This window comes from Lolium rigidum, chromosome 3 (genome assembly GCF_022539505.1).
Source record: "Lolium rigidum isolate FL_2022 chromosome 3, APGP_CSIRO_Lrig_0.1, whole genome shotgun sequence".
NCBI lineage: Eukaryota > Viridiplantae > Streptophyta > Magnoliopsida > Poales > Poaceae > Lolium > Lolium rigidum.
In genome coordinates this window covers 303,327,449-303,342,785 of record NC_061510.1, presented here as the reverse complement: position 1 = coordinate 303,342,785, position 15,337 = coordinate 303,327,449, and the positions used below count along the sequence as shown (strand labels likewise).

Here is a 15,337-nt window from a genome sequence, read left to right as displayed (position 1 = left end):
GCTTGTCAACACCTTCTGCTCCTCGTTGGGTTCGACACTCTTATTTATCGAAAGTACTACGATACACCCCCTATACTTGTGGGTCATCAGTGGTCAACATCAAAAGTGTTCAACTTGATGAGGTATTGGATGAGGTGCAAAGAGTTGAGAGAGTTTAGTTTAAAAATTTCTTAGTACAGGGGCTCAAAGTGGGTACCCTGATGTAAATGTCAAAATTGACCATTATCACATGTGAGTAGGTTTTGCTATTTCTTTTGATTTGATTTGTGTTTCCTTGACACAAAAGGTGTTATTTTGAGTTTAGTTATGTTTCCAAACCATGGGCACAAGGTAAAATGACCTAGATCAAAGATTTGCAAATATGGCCATAGCCTCATATGTGATGCTATTTTTATTTTCTTTTTCTTTTATTTTGGTTTCTCTTTGATCCAAAATGTGTTCTTTTGGGTTCCTTTAGTATTTGGTTAAGTTTGTTAAGGGTCAAAAACCATTTGGGTAAAGTAGATATGACATAGGCCAATATTGGGTATGGCCATTTGCTCACATATGCCTCACCCTATTATTTTCTTTTTCTTTTTATTTGTTCCTCTTGGGTTTTGAAAAAAGTAGGGTTTAGGGTTTTGAAACATGTTCAATACAACAAACAAACAATCATGGCAAAAATCACATCATTCATACTTGAATACTATGCATATCAAGTGGTTTCCTTAAAGTTTTTGTTGGCTCCAAAATTTTGAAATAAGTGAAATTCATTTTCTTCTTTGTTTTAAAATTTGGGATGTTACACTGGTTGTTTGGAATTTGAGATCGTTGTTTGTTTGCCCTCCGACAAACATTTCAATGTCCATGCCTTGACCTTGACCTTCACCTTCACCTTCACCTTCACCATCAAGGTTTAGATATGAAGAAACATCGTCTTCTTCATCTTATAGCGGTACATAGGGAATATCATCGTTTATGATGTTGTTTATATGTGCTTCAGCTTTCGGATCATAGTTATCCAAAATCGGATCGCTATAGTCCACCATATGTCACTCCTGAAGACACGTAAAAAAGTTAGTGGAACGCTGCCATATGTTCTGGATCATAGTTTTTATTAATTAAAAACCCTAAATCACCAAATATATTTACAACAATAATTAACAAATAACAAATATACAACAATAATAATTAACAAATTAATAACAATAGATAAATCAGCAAAGATTAAATTAACAAATTTACAACAATAGAATAAAAAAATCTATTTACAGAAATAAAAAGAAATATATTTACAAAAATAGAATAAAAAACATCTATTTATAACAATAGATAAATTTACAACAATATATTTTTACCAAATATATTGTTAAAAGCGGTCTATTGTACACATTCTAGTCTCATATCAAATATACACTCAACGGTCTATGAGATAATCCAACATTTAACAAATACTAAGCACAACCACTTTCAAAAAAGCGGGACACTTGGTAAGTGTTGATCAACCCGTTGTATATAAGGAAGTGCAATGCTAAAATCATCGGCCTATGTAACATGCATGTATTACTAGCCACGATATATCCAAAAAGAGCAGTGTTAAAACCCTATCCCCTCTTTGCATCTACAGTAATTTCAGTTTCCAGCTAATTAGAAACCGATCTAAACAGCTACCAAATCGAAGCAAGACATAACTGAAATCCTCAAAACCATTACCAGATTGTCATAAATCGCGAAGTGCCGCAATAAATCCTCAATCTAACCCTATTGGTTACACTAACAGATCTAGTGTGCATGTCATTGCAATCTCCATCAGTGTGTGTGTCCCTACAGATAAATGAGTGTCGGTGGAGATGGTACAAATGCTTACAACTATTTGAGATGGCCGCCGCGAGGTTGAGGTCACTGTGAAGTCTTTATCGCGGTGCAGGTGCCGATCGTGCTCGCGGTCAGTGTCACCTTCCTCTCCACGCCCGATCCCGCTCTTCCTCGCCGCGGTGATGCGGTTGATTCGTTAGCAGTAGTGCAACTACCGATGTTCAATGTGCCGAATAGGGGTGAGAGTGGAGAGAGTGACACTCACAAGAAGGAGTGGGCGAGGTTAGGGGATTTATGGAGCGTGTCCCTGAAGGGACGCGGCGTCACCCTCTCCTTCCACACGCATGCAACCTAGCAGTTAGAACGGGCCACACTCCAGCTCCCGTGCCAGACCCAAGAATGTTTTCAGAACTGGTCTGGCCAAAACGCACAAGCCTTCTAGGCAAGTAAACACCTCATTTTTTATCTCCTAGGAGTAGGCCAAATGTCCAGCGACCTACCCAAACACGACCCAAATGTCATGTGCGTGCGCGGAGCACCGGGGCGCCTATACGCCACCTTTTGTGGTGTCGTCATGACGTGTCGCACGCAGAAGGGCCTCGTGGGCCGTGGCCGAGCTCCCCACACCCCACCCGCACCCTAAACCTAAGTTTTATTACTTACCTTCGACGGCGACGCCGCGGCTAGCCGTGTCATTTCCGTCTCCACTGATGTCTTGGACTCACTTCCGCTGGGGCGCTGGGGCCATCCGCGTCATCCCTGGCATCGGTGAGGTTGGTCGCCGCCGCGTCCCCATTTTCTCCCGGTGGCCACCATCTTCTTCCTCTTTTCCGGCAAGCGTCAACACTAACGGGCCTGGCCCACACACCGCACGCATGCGTCGGAGGGCATGCGGCGCAAGGCTTTGGCGCATCAACAATATAATTTATTTTTTAGGCGAACCAAGGTAGCATGTAGTAGGATTTGCCCGGAGCGCCGCTGCTGTTGGACCTGGCGTGGGCCATCTCGCTTATACTGGGCCGCATTCCCTCGGCCTTAGCTGGACCACGGGCTCATTGCTGCATTCATATAGACCCGACCACCACGCTCCTTGCGCTTCGCGTCGCAGACGGGAAGAGAGGAGGGAGGACTCGCGGCTGACTCGCCACCGCGACTGCCGCTGCTGCCGGCACCGGCGAGCGACGTCGGAGGCTGATCCCTCCTTGGCTCCTCGGTTAGTCCCCGCCGCCCGTCTCCTGCTCTTCGCCCCCGCTTCCTCCCGCCCTCCTCTAGGGTTTCGCGGCAAGGCGCGCGGCTAACATTTCCCCCGCTTCCTCGGACGCGTGCGCGCAGGTTGACGCGGACGCCCTTCTCCTTCCTCCGCTCCGGCGAACTCCGACGAGGTCTACGAAGCCGCCTCCGCCTTCTACTACGTCTCCTCCGTAAGTTCGAGTAAGTAAGCACGCACCCCCTCCCCTCCGCTTCTCGGCCTCCTCGCTAGCCACGCGCGTACGCCAACGGCCAACGCGAGAACCATCTGCGGCGGATTCATGTTCGCGAGTTTGGGTCGGTTTCCCCCGATTTTCTGGTTCGTTTACCTGATCGATCTACGAAGGACCATGAATTACTCATCCATCGCTTCGTAGGCTGAGAAATTGTTACTAGTTCAGGCATGGATGAATTTGTTCGTGTGGGACTCCCTTTGTTCGTTCGTCGATCAGGCATGGATGGATTTGTTCGTGCGTCTCCTATCTGGGTTGTGTATCTGCAAATTTGCTAGTTCATCCATGCTTGGCATGCGTTGCTGCATTCTGTTAGTGATCGTGTGTACAGTCATGGACATAGTGTACCTTGTAACGTTCATTAGGACCTAGTCTTACGGCATCCCATACGTGGGTTAGTTAGCCACGACCTGTACTCTTACAAATATGTACACTGCTGTGAAGGAATGAATCAGTGTTGCATAATCCCTCTCTCAATCTTCGTTTGGGTTCTGACATGGTATCAGACTGTTAGATCCAGCACCCTTTCTTCCGCTGCCCCTCTCTTCTCCTCAACCCAATCCCTTCCACCATGAGCTCGTCTGATTCCAACTCGTCCGGTTCCAGCTCCGACGAGGACTTCGGCTTGCCCGTCGCAACACAGCCCCTTCCCACCATCCAGCTTCAGGCCCTTCGTATCCGGGATCACGTGCTGGTCATCCTCGACTTCGAGAAGGAGAATTACGGCCTATGGCGCCGCCAGTTCCTCACAGCGCTCGCCAAGTTCGGGCTCACGGACCATGTCGATGGCTCGCCCGCCCAACGATCCTCTGATTGGGTCCTCAACGACTTCGCCATCCTCTCGTGGTACAGCGCCACGGTGACGCCGTCAACGCTGGAGATCGTCGAGGAACGCCGCGACACCGCCTACTCCCTCTGGCGGTCCATCCGCGCCCTCTTCCGCAACAACCGCGATGCGCGGGCCACTTATTTGCTTGATGACTTCCACAGTTTCCCGCAGGGAGATCGCTCCGTCGTCGAGTACACCACCCGCCTGAAGCAGATGGCGGACACCCTTCGTGACCTGGGCGCGCCGGTCAAGGAACGTGAGCTCGTCCGCGTCGTCTTGCGTGGACTCGATGAGCGCCTCCAGCACGCCATCCCCCACCTCACGCGCGGCCGCGTTCCGGGCTTCGTCAAAGTGCGCTCCTTCCTCCTGTTGGAGGAGCAGCGGCTTGCAAACCAGGCGCGCATCGCCGCCCACCAGGCCCTGCTGGCCCGCGCGTACCACGCCGCCCCGGTGCCTACGGCTGCGCCAGCCCCGGCGCCTGCCCTCCCTCCGCAGGCCCTGTACGGCGCCGGCTCCGGCTCCTACTCCAACAACGCCGGTGGGCAAGGCTCCAACGGCCGCAAGAAGAAGCGCAAGCAAAATCCCTCCAACGGGATCACCACCTATGGCGGCGGCTCTTCATCCGGCGGGAGCGGCGGCGTGGCTCCTCCTGGCTATCGCCCGCCTCCTGCTGCTCCCCGTGCTCCCGCGCCTGCACCTGCCACACCTGCTGTGGCGGGCACCTTTCAGGCGTGGTCGGCTCCGGGTCTGCTCGGCGCTCGTCCCCAGGCCTCCGTCGCGCCCACCGGGCTCTCCGCCATGACTGCGCCCCACGGCCAGCAACCTCAGTGGGATCAAGCTGCCCTCATCGCTGCCCTGAACCAGATGTCGATGCAATCATCCTCAACTCCCGGTGGTGAATGGATCATGGACAGCGGCGCGTCTTCACATATGGGATCCGGTGCTGGTATAGCCTCCTCCTCTCCATCCCCTTCATCTCCTACTCAAATAATCGTCGGCGATGGCTCTGTTCTTCCCATCACCGGCACAGGATCTGTTTCCCTCCCTTCCCCCACCCGCACCTTCTATCTCCATAAAACTCTAATCTCACCCAACCTTATCAAGAATCTAGTCTCTGTTCGTTCCTTTACTCGTGAAAATTATGTCTCTATTGAGTTTGACCCGTTTGGATTTTCTATCAAGGACCTAGCTACTGGGAAGGTGCTTCACCGATGTGACTCGTCTGGCGATCTGTACCCGTTCGTGCCGTCCCGCCATTGTCTCCAAGCCACCGTCTCCGCCACGCTCTGGCACCAGCGCCTTGGCCATCCTGGTGCTCCGGTCCTCCAGAAGGCATCTCAATATTTTCAATTCACTTGTAATAAAAGTCAGGCTACTCATTGTGAGGCTTGTCGACTAGGGAAACACACTAGGCTTTCTTTTCATCCTTCATCTACCATTACTACTGTTCCGTTTGAACTCTGTCATTGCGATCTTTGGACCAGCCCTGTACTTAGCATCTCAGGTTATCAATATTACTTAGTAATTCTTGATGATTTCACCCACTTTGTTTGGACTTTCCCCATTCGTCGTAAGTCTGAAGTTCACAACCTTCTCAAGCACTTTTTCTCCTTCGTCCGTACGCAATTCTCCTGTCCCATTAAAGCCTTCCAAACAGACAATGGCCGCGAATTCGACAACTTAGCAAATCGTGCTCTCTTCGCTTCCCATGGCACTCTACTACGTCTTTCTTGTCCCTACACATCTCAACAGAATGGCAAGGCTGAGCGGATTCTTCGCACTCTAAACGACGGCACTCGCACGCTTCTTCTCCATGCATCCATGCCGCCTCCTTGGTGGGCAGAAGCTTTAGCCACTTCCACCTTTCTCCTCAATAGACGACCCTGCAAGCCCAACCTACTCACCACACCGTACGAAGCTCTCCATGGCGTTATTCCGGACTATCGGATCCTTCGGGTTTTTGGGTGTCTTTGTTATCCCAATATTCTCGCCACCACTCCCCACAAGCTTGCCCCTCGATCGATTGCGTGCGTTTTTCTTGGTTATCCTGACGGTCGCAAAGGATACCGGTGCTACGATCCCGTGAATCGCAAAATCATCTTTTCCAGGCACGTCACGTTCGTGGAGACGGTTTTTCCGTTCCTTTCCCTTCCTCCCGCTACGCCTGTTTCCCACGATCCAGCTTCCGATCCGCCTCCTCCGGCGTACGTCGATCCAGGCGTTGCATGCGTACCGACCTCGACCTCCACTCCATGTGCGCCACGCGCCTCGTCTCCACCTCGACCCACCAGCCCATCTAACTCCCCTGGTTCCGCTCGGTCCAGCTCCCCCTCGCTAGCCCATGGGCCTCCCTCTTTCAGCACGTCCCCTGGCACAACGCCGGCCGCCGCCACTCCATCTCCCTCGACCCCTTCTCCTGTACGCCATCCCATGGTCACTCGTGCTCGCGATGGCATCCAGAAGCCAAACCCTCGCTACGCGCATCTTGTGGACACCACTATTTCTCCCCTTCCCACCTCTGTGCGTGCCGCTCTTCGGGATCCCAATTGGCGCGCCGCCATGCAAGCCGAGTACGACGCCCTCCTGGCCAACTCCACCTGGACGCTCGTACCTCGACCACCGCGGACTAATGTTGTCACGGGCAAGTGGGTTTTCAGGATCAAGACCAAGGCCGATGGCTCTTTGGAGCGCTACAAGGCGCGTTGGGTCGTGCGTGGATTTTCCCAGCGGCCCGGAATCGACTTCGGCGAAACTTTCTCGCCGGTCGTCAAGCCGGCGACGATCCGCGCCGTCCTCACTCTGGCGTCCTCGCGTAACTGGCCGGTGCACCAGTTGGACGTTAAAAACGCCTTTCTACACGGTGTTCTCGATGAGCAGGTTCACTGCTTCCAGCCGGCCGGCTTCATCGACCCGCGCCACCGCGACCATGTCTGCAGGCTCAACAAGGCCTTGTATGGCCTGAAACAGGCGCCCAGGGCCTGGTTCCGCCGCTTCGCCGACTTCGCCACCATTCTTGGCTTCACGGCGTCCCGCTCCGATGCATCGCTGTTCATCTTGCGGCGGGGCTCCGACAGCGCGTACCTCCTCTTGTACGTCGACGACATCGTCTTGGCTGCTTCATCGACCTCGCTGCTTCAGGCCATCATCAACAAACTCCAGCGGGAGTTCGCCATGAAAGACATGGGTGCACTACACTTCTTCCTCGGCATCAGCGTGCGCCGCACCCCTCGCGGTTTCTTCCTCAGTCAGGCGCAATATGCAGAGGAGATTTTGGAACGTGCATGCATGGTGGGCTGTAAGACAGCCACAACCCCGATCGACACATCTCCTAAGGTTGCAGCTGATGCTGGCTCTCCTGTGTCGGACCCGTCGGAATACAGGAGCCTCGCCGGCGCCTTACAGTACTTGACCATGACGCGGCCAGACTTGGCGTATGCAGTTCAGCAGGCTTGCTTACACATGCATGATCCACGGGACTGTCATCTTGCCATCATCAAACGTATTCTCAGATACGTTCGTGGCACCACTACTTCCGGCCTTCTCCTTCATGCCTCACCATCTACGGACATCGTCGCTTACTCCGACGCGGACTGGGCTGGTTGCCCGGATACACGGCGCTCCACTTCGGGCTACTGCGTCTACCTTGGTGGCGCTCTCGTCAGCTGGTCATCCAAGCGCCAGGCCACGGTGTCGCGTTCCAGCGCGGAGGCTGAATATCGGGCTGTGGCGAACGCGGTCGCTGACTGTGTTTGGCTCAGGCAACTTCTTGGTGAGCTCGGCTGTTCCGTTCCGAAGGCAACGGTGGTGTTCTGCGATAATATTTCAGCCGTTTACATGACCACCAATCCAGTGCATCATCGACGCACTAAACACATAGAGTTGGATATCCACTTTGTGCGGGAGAAGGTGGCTCTTGGTGAACTCCGGGTTGTTCATGTCCCAACCACACAGCAGCTGGCAGATGTGATGACAAAGGGGTTGCCAACGGCATCGTTTGAGTACTTTCGTTCCAGTCTATGTGTCTTGCCCGGCGGCGACGACAAGACTGCGGCGGGGTGTTAGTGATCGTGTGTACAGTCATGGACATAGTGTACCTTGTAACGTTCATTAGGACCTAGTCTTACGGCATCCCATACGTGGGTTAGTTAGCCACGACCTGTACTCTTACAAATATGTACACTGCTGTGAAGGAATGAATCAGTGTTGCATAATCCCTCTCTCAATCTTCGTTTGGGTTCTGACACATTCATGTCCACCTATTTAATCTGTTAGTTTTGTCTTCCGAGCAAAATCCGGTTCGTACTGCTATGCTTGTCAAATGCCTGGACCGCCCTCTCCCCAATCGCTGAATATACCGTCAAGTTGCAGTAGGCTATTGCAGGCGTTGTTGGTGCGTTCGTGTTTAGCAGATGATGCATTTCATCTTCACCTAGTTTTTAATCTGTTGCTGCTGTAGTAGACTACTAGTTTGGTCTTCCGATCAAGCAAAATCCTATTCCTACTGCTGCTGTTCTTGTCAAATGCCCAGCCACCAATCCAGTACTAGCTGTTTTCTGTTCCTTCGATGCTATTTACAACTGTGGATGGATGGATGGATGGAAATTCTAAGTATGATGTCTGCAAACTTGATTCATTTGATTGAACCTGTCTCATCTCCATCTTTTGTATTGCAGCCATCCTCAGTCATTAACATTTACCGGAGCAGACTGATTTCAGCAGCATGGTGAGTGCCCAAGGTACCAGGCAAACGCAGAACCTGAAGGCTGCTTCTTCTTCCTTGAAGTTGAAGCGCAAAACAGTAAGATATGCTTCTTCTTCTTCTTCCTTGAAGCAAACCACATTCATGAACACTTATCATGCTAGCTGTTCTGATTCCCGTACTTGCTCCAACTGTTTGTGTGTTGCAGGTATTTCAGATCTCAGTTATTCCGCCTCCGAGTCACAAAGGGTGCGCATGCAAGATATCGCATTGCAGGATGAAGGTCTGTCCTTGCATGAAGGTGTGTCTTCTGCATTCATGGTCTTTCTTATGTACTAGTACATTATTCTTGTTACGTCTTTAAAGCTAGACATGCTTCTTCTCTTATCCTCCTAACCGAGGCTAGCTGGTTCTTGTTCTTAAGAACAATTACAGGTGTACCTCCAAGTGCACCTGCCGAGGATGTAAGAATAGACCTGTGGCCAAAGGGAGTGAGTGCACTGACCACATTCTCCTCTTTCTGTTTTCCTTTTATGATCACACACACTCGTTTGACCTGTGTTGATCTTTTTGTACCAGAAGAGGCTAAGGACCCAGACACGGGCTCTGTCATGAACGAACTACCAGAAGAGGCTAAGGAGCCGGCGCAGAAGGAAGAACAATCCAAAGAATCTCGGGAGAACAGGGGCCCCGGCAGGATAAAACGACCACGAAACAAGGTTAGTTCTTAATTACATTCCTCAGGAGAAGATGTTGTGGATCCAGTATGTGTTTTAAGCCATGACCTGTTCAGGAGTAAGTAACACTGGTGGTCTGCTCCTCTTGTGCAGAAATGATGACAGTCGTCAGTTCAGTCACCTTTTGTGCAGTGATGATCATAGTCTTCAGTTCAGAGGATGTCACCTTCAGTGCAGTGATGATGTCAGTCTTCAGTTCAAAGCATGCCGCCTTACCACCCTGAACACGACGCCCATTCTCTGTTCATATATGCCACTTCCTGTCTTTCGAATATGCGCTTGTAAAAATAAATTGGTTCTCGTCTCCTTGTAACGATAGTTCGGACCTTGGCGCCGCCACGGCAATGACAGTTAGCTTCAGGTGGACCTAAACTTTGATCAAACTGATTTAGCTTCAGAGGCTTCAGTTGACCCAGTTCTTGATAAAAACTGATATAGTATATAGTTCAGAACATATAAGCATTCGTTATACAGTCTTGCAAAGGTTTTCTTCTTGCATTTTAGCAAGATTCTGATCATATTTGAAATCCAATTTTTTCTGCAATGATGAGAGCACATATAGTATAGTATGGATATGATTTTACAGACAACGTGTTTGGGTAGCATTATTACAGCATTACGAAATATTTGATGCATGCACTCACTCCTTATCAGTTACACAGCACCAATACTACATGAGGGCATGTAGTGTTACAAGCTACCAAACCATGCTACTGGGAAAGCCATCGTGCACGCACAGAGGTGCTGTTCTGTTTGGCGACATGGGTCGACGCCGAGCCTCAAGCTGAGCCACTTGCAGACTGTCCTCCATTTCTTCGGGGATAGTGTAGTGCCCCAACCTGCATCATGGGAGATGAATGAACCCTTGTTCAATGTTCATATAATCTGGGGAGAAAGGGAGTAAAGGGGGGACCCTAGTTTGGATACAAGATGCATACCGATTGTAGGACATGAAAGTCATTATCTAAAAAGGACATGAAAGTCAGGTTCGTGAACCCTGATGAACACAGAAATTTCACCGTTCTTCTTGGACACTGACTTCATCCGCTGCAGAATTACGTCACACAAAAGAACTCAATCTAGCTAATTCATCTCTTGCATTTACTGTATTCGAATCAGCAGATTTGTTTTGTTTGCTTGTTACCTCTGCCATGGCAGAGCAGGATGGGCAAAGAGACAACTCTTCTTGCTGCCATGCGTGAGCTCTCCATCTTACCCCCGAGGGCCCTGAATTCATCCAATTGCCAAGATCAGTAGGCTCCGTTACAAAATTAGGAGTAATAAAAGTGTCTGGTATTTCGGTAGACTAGTAAGCTTGCACGTGCTCGCACGTCTTCACTAATGCAAATTTATACCTGAAATAAGTCATTCCTCCTATATTTTGAACTTAGATGTACTCTAGTATCGTCTCCAATTTGTTTTTTAAATGTTCTTCATTTGTTTTAAAAGATAGCAATAAAAACATTCTAAACCGCTACAAAAGTAAATCACACACAATGAAATGGGTTTTACATGGCATTGACAGCCATCCTCAACCAGAAGCATGACAATTGTGTGGTACACAAATAGAAAACACCACTGATGAAACCATATATACTTCTTACTGATGTAGTATGATGAATTAAATTCAAATTTACAAAAAAAATAAGTCAGCGAGCATCATCCAAAAAAGATCACTAATCAATTTCAAGACCTCGAAATTTCATATGAACGAAACATGTTTACAAATCCCCTTGATTGTGATACATAACCATACAATGTCACCAAAATGACCCTTCCATCCAAATAAGAATCCTCCTGGTCTTGCAATCTGCACATGAAAGAATATAATCACTCTCTCTAAAGCTTGATATTTTTTGTCCATTACAAACTAAGTACTCCTTCCGTCCTACCAAACATGTCAAAGGTTTGTCAAAATTTGGATGTATCTATTTAGTGTCTAGAAACATCTAAATTTTAACAAACTTTTGACATGTTTCCTGGGATGGAGGGAGTATATACTTGCAAAATAATGGTTCGACAAACCTGCACTACCACAGTGCACATAGCCCCTGCGCTCGTTGATGCTCAAAAGAAAGCGAAGGTAGGAAGCACTTGTGTTGTTTAAGTGGTAGAAGATGTACCATTATATTGTCTTAATCATAGATTGCTGTCGTGTATTTGAGGCTTCAGTTAATTCTCTATACAGCTAAAGTGCACACTCCAACATGTATTGCAATAAATAGGACAATGGTTTACTTCTGGTTCATTACTTGATAACTGTTTGTTCACAATGCTTAGAAAATAAAGCTTTGCATGGTAAATATAACTGCAGAATCTTTTAAAATAGGATAATATAATTGCCTATGGGAGTAAGTAAACCAAAAGGATGGGTAAAATGCAACCTAGATGAAACATAAAAAAACACAGTTATTTAGATGAAACATACAAAATCGAAGTTGTTTTTGGGAAATTCTAACAATCCATCGAGGTTGAGAATGCACATGCTTATACACGATATTGTGATTCTACGGCCTAACTGGACAGTTGTGCTTACAATGGTAGAAGGACAGTACTAATTATCGAAGTTTTGTTTGTCAGTAAAAACATGATGCATGATGGTCAATTGGTGATTATCAGGAAGATATACACCAGCTTAGCAGATTAGGATGAACATTGACTAATTTGCTATGGTCAAAACACCTTCTAGACCCAAATTTGTGCCTACCAACTGCAATAGAACATTGCTCTGCTTCAAAGTGACATATTAAGAAACCAGGTACAAATTGCATCGGATAAGATGTTCAAATTGACAAATATAGCTATCACCATCATTCCTGAAAATGAATTGAAATATAACAAAAAAGATCCGTATTGAATAGGATACAGAATATTCGGTCTCAGACATTGAACACAAAGAAAGATTGAGGAGAGAAATCATTCCAACCTTATCAAATTCACTACCAGCTTGACAAGCCCCATTATCAAGATAATGAAGTACTCAAACATTCAAAGAAGGCACAATAAAGCCCTGAATATATTCCTCACTACACTGAATCGAACATTAAAAACCTAGAATCCTGGAATGATGTGACTAACCATCTATATGGCTAAAAAATGCATAATACACAGCTATGCATAATTAATTTCCAAATATGGTTTATGGATACCATAGGAACTTGTTAAGAAAACATTGACCAGTGCCAGAGTGATGTTTCCAAATAGGATATGCAAGTAAATTATAGAAGGAGACTTTTCCAGTAGCGCACCTAATGCAGAACTCTTGTTCAATCACAAGACTATCTTTATGTTTGTATAGGAAAAAAAAGGGATGAGGCTCAGGTACCAATTGGCTCCTGCTATCAACACGTTGTAAAGGAAGAACTTCATGTTGATCAAGGTTGCAATGGAAGCCAGTTATAATGCTAACATTTTTATGCATAAGAGTCGGTTGCACAATTCTTGCCTTTGACTACCTTCTACTATTCAATCTGCAAGAATTAAGGCGCAAGACATATTTATAGCAACAACATGTCATATACCTACAAGCTCACACTGAAAGAATACATGCATCCATGGCGTGCAGTGTACAAGGGGTAGCAAAATGTAGATATTACCACAGTGTACCAGTTCATCAGTTTGTTGTTCTGAAATTTGTTAATGCCAAAAACATTCAAACACTTGTTCATCTTCACAATGCAAGCAGATTAGAGACCCAGAATTTAGCTGCAATACCAAAAAAACAATTAAATACATACTCCAGTTGTTGAGATGAGCCATATTAATGTCTAGTCTTAATTACAATACGTTCCTTGAGCTATTGACACAAACACCTAGAATGCAGTATCAAAGAAGTGACGAAGAGATATCAGGCGTAGACATTAAAGGAGACATGCAGGCAATAATCAGAATGGAGAACCAGACCTTGGTGAGTTTCTTAGGAGAGGGAGCACCTGAGGCAACAAAGGAGATAGGCAGATGTGGATAGTGATGGAGGTGAAATTTGCATTTCTATTCGCGCCTGCTGATTGGCAACCACCTGCAATACACAATGTCATAGTTCAGGAATTGGATATTCTTCATCGATTGCAAAGCACAAACGAAATAATACCAAATTACCGAGGGGAAATGAAGATCTTTTCGAGTTGCCGTGCACATCCCCTCCTCTTCCGGTTTCCGCCGCACCTCCCGGAGAATTCTCGGGCGCCACCTCTATATCCCAACACATCTCCCTGCTCCCCATCCCGATTTCAGAAACCTCCCGTTGAGAAGGATTCTCGAGGTAGCAGAGGCGAGCGATAGGCATATCCAATCTCTCCAAATCTGGCCAAACCCCAAAGCTATCATCACCTCCAGGAGGTAAGCCCAACCAACGGAGTCGAAGGCCTTGGAGATGTCCAGCTTTAAGAACAGGGACGGGGTCTTAGATGCGTGAAGCTCTTTGATGAGGTTCTGGACGTGCAAGAAGTTGTCATGGATGCTTCTCTTCTTCACGAATGCGTTCTGGCACTTAGAGAAGATGTTCGGCAGGACCGGCGCGAGTCTGTTTGCAAGAAGCTTGGAGAAAATCTTGGAAAGACTGTGGATGAGGCTGATCGGTCTATAGTCCGAGACGGAGGCGGCATCCGGCTTCTTGGGGCTGCTGGCCATCCAGAAGATGAAGTTGAGGCAAAGATCGAGGCTCACTTGGATCCGGCTGGGAGACGCGAATTCGAAGCTCTTCCACTCCAGAGCTAACGGCCGTCGCCGCAAGGTCCACATCCAGACTCTCAACACCGCTTCGGGAGCCGCTATCACCAAGGAGGACAAGGAAGAGGTGCTTCTTGCTCACTTCAAAAGCATCCTGGGCACTAAGGCGGCTAGGCAGGTTAGCCTCGATTGGGAGGGTCTGCAGTATCCGTCCCACGACCTCTCGGACCTTGATGAACCATTCAGTGTTGAGGAGATCAAAGATGCCGTTTTCTCTCTGCCCTCTGTCAAAGCGCCGGGCCCGGATGGTTTCATCGGCGCTTTCTTCAAATAGGGTGTGTCTATGTCTCAGTTGACTGACATTTTCTTAAGTCTCAGTCAACTCAGAAAAGTGCAACTGCAGTTCAAAGAAAAGTGCAACTCAGTCCAGTTGCACATTTCTGGCAGAAAAGTGCAATTGCACTTTTTAATAAACAGAAAAGTGCAACTCAATTACTTTTTTATAAGTGACTTAGACTTAAGAAAATCTCAGTTGAGACATAGCAAAACCGTTTAAAATAAGCTTACTGCAGGGTACCAATTTGATGCAGAGTTGCAGACCACCCAGCTAGAAAGCATAATCGTCAATTCTGAAATAGATATACTACATCGATTATCTTGAATAGGCTGATGGATCAGGCAGATATATTGGTGGGCAGAACAGATATATTGGATCGTCAATTCTAAAATATATTGTTACTTGCCTGTGGAGCTGGAGCAGGATTTATGGGAGAAGAAACTGAATAGGGAGCGCTGCATAAGCAGCGGCGCCACAGTCCATCGTTCCTGCTGGCTACGTGATTTCCTGGCCGGAAATCGCCCCGCGAACGATCAGCGAGTAACCGAACATGTTGCACGGGTTGGGGATCGGAACATATGTACCAAGCTTTCCTGAGAGAAGGACGGGGCTGTCGGAGAGTCGGACGAAGAGGACCGTCTTGGAGGGAGGCGGCGGTGCTGTGGGAAGCTCATCCTCGGCGAGAGGTGGGATTTCGCGGCGTAGGAATCATGCCTAGCGGAGCCCGCTGCGTCGCGGAAGTCCGTGGAGACGGTCGTGGCGTGGCAGGCGTCGGGCGGGGAGGTGCGCGAG

General features: G+C 48.0%; 2 long non-coding RNA genes across 2 annotated transcripts; one reads left to right on the top strand and one right to left on the bottom strand.

Annotated features, from left to right (window-relative positions):
• The first annotated feature begins 4,786 nt into the window (after nt 1-4,786).
• Nucleotides 4,787-5,644, top strand: LOC124699774. The gene is made up of 2 exons (XR_007001516.1): nt 4,787-5,050; nt 5,287-5,644. It is a non-coding gene; the product is annotated as an uncharacterized LOC124699774 (long non-coding RNA).
• Nucleotides 5,645-11,202: 5,558 nt separating this feature from the next.
• Nucleotides 11,203-13,525, bottom strand: LOC124699773. Its single transcript, XR_007001515.1, has 3 exons — nt 13,444-13,525; nt 12,866-13,245; nt 11,203-11,350 (listed from the first exon to the last, which is right to left on the bottom strand). It is a non-coding gene; the product is annotated as an uncharacterized LOC124699773 (long non-coding RNA).
• Nucleotides 13,526-15,337: the final 1,812 nt, after the last annotated feature.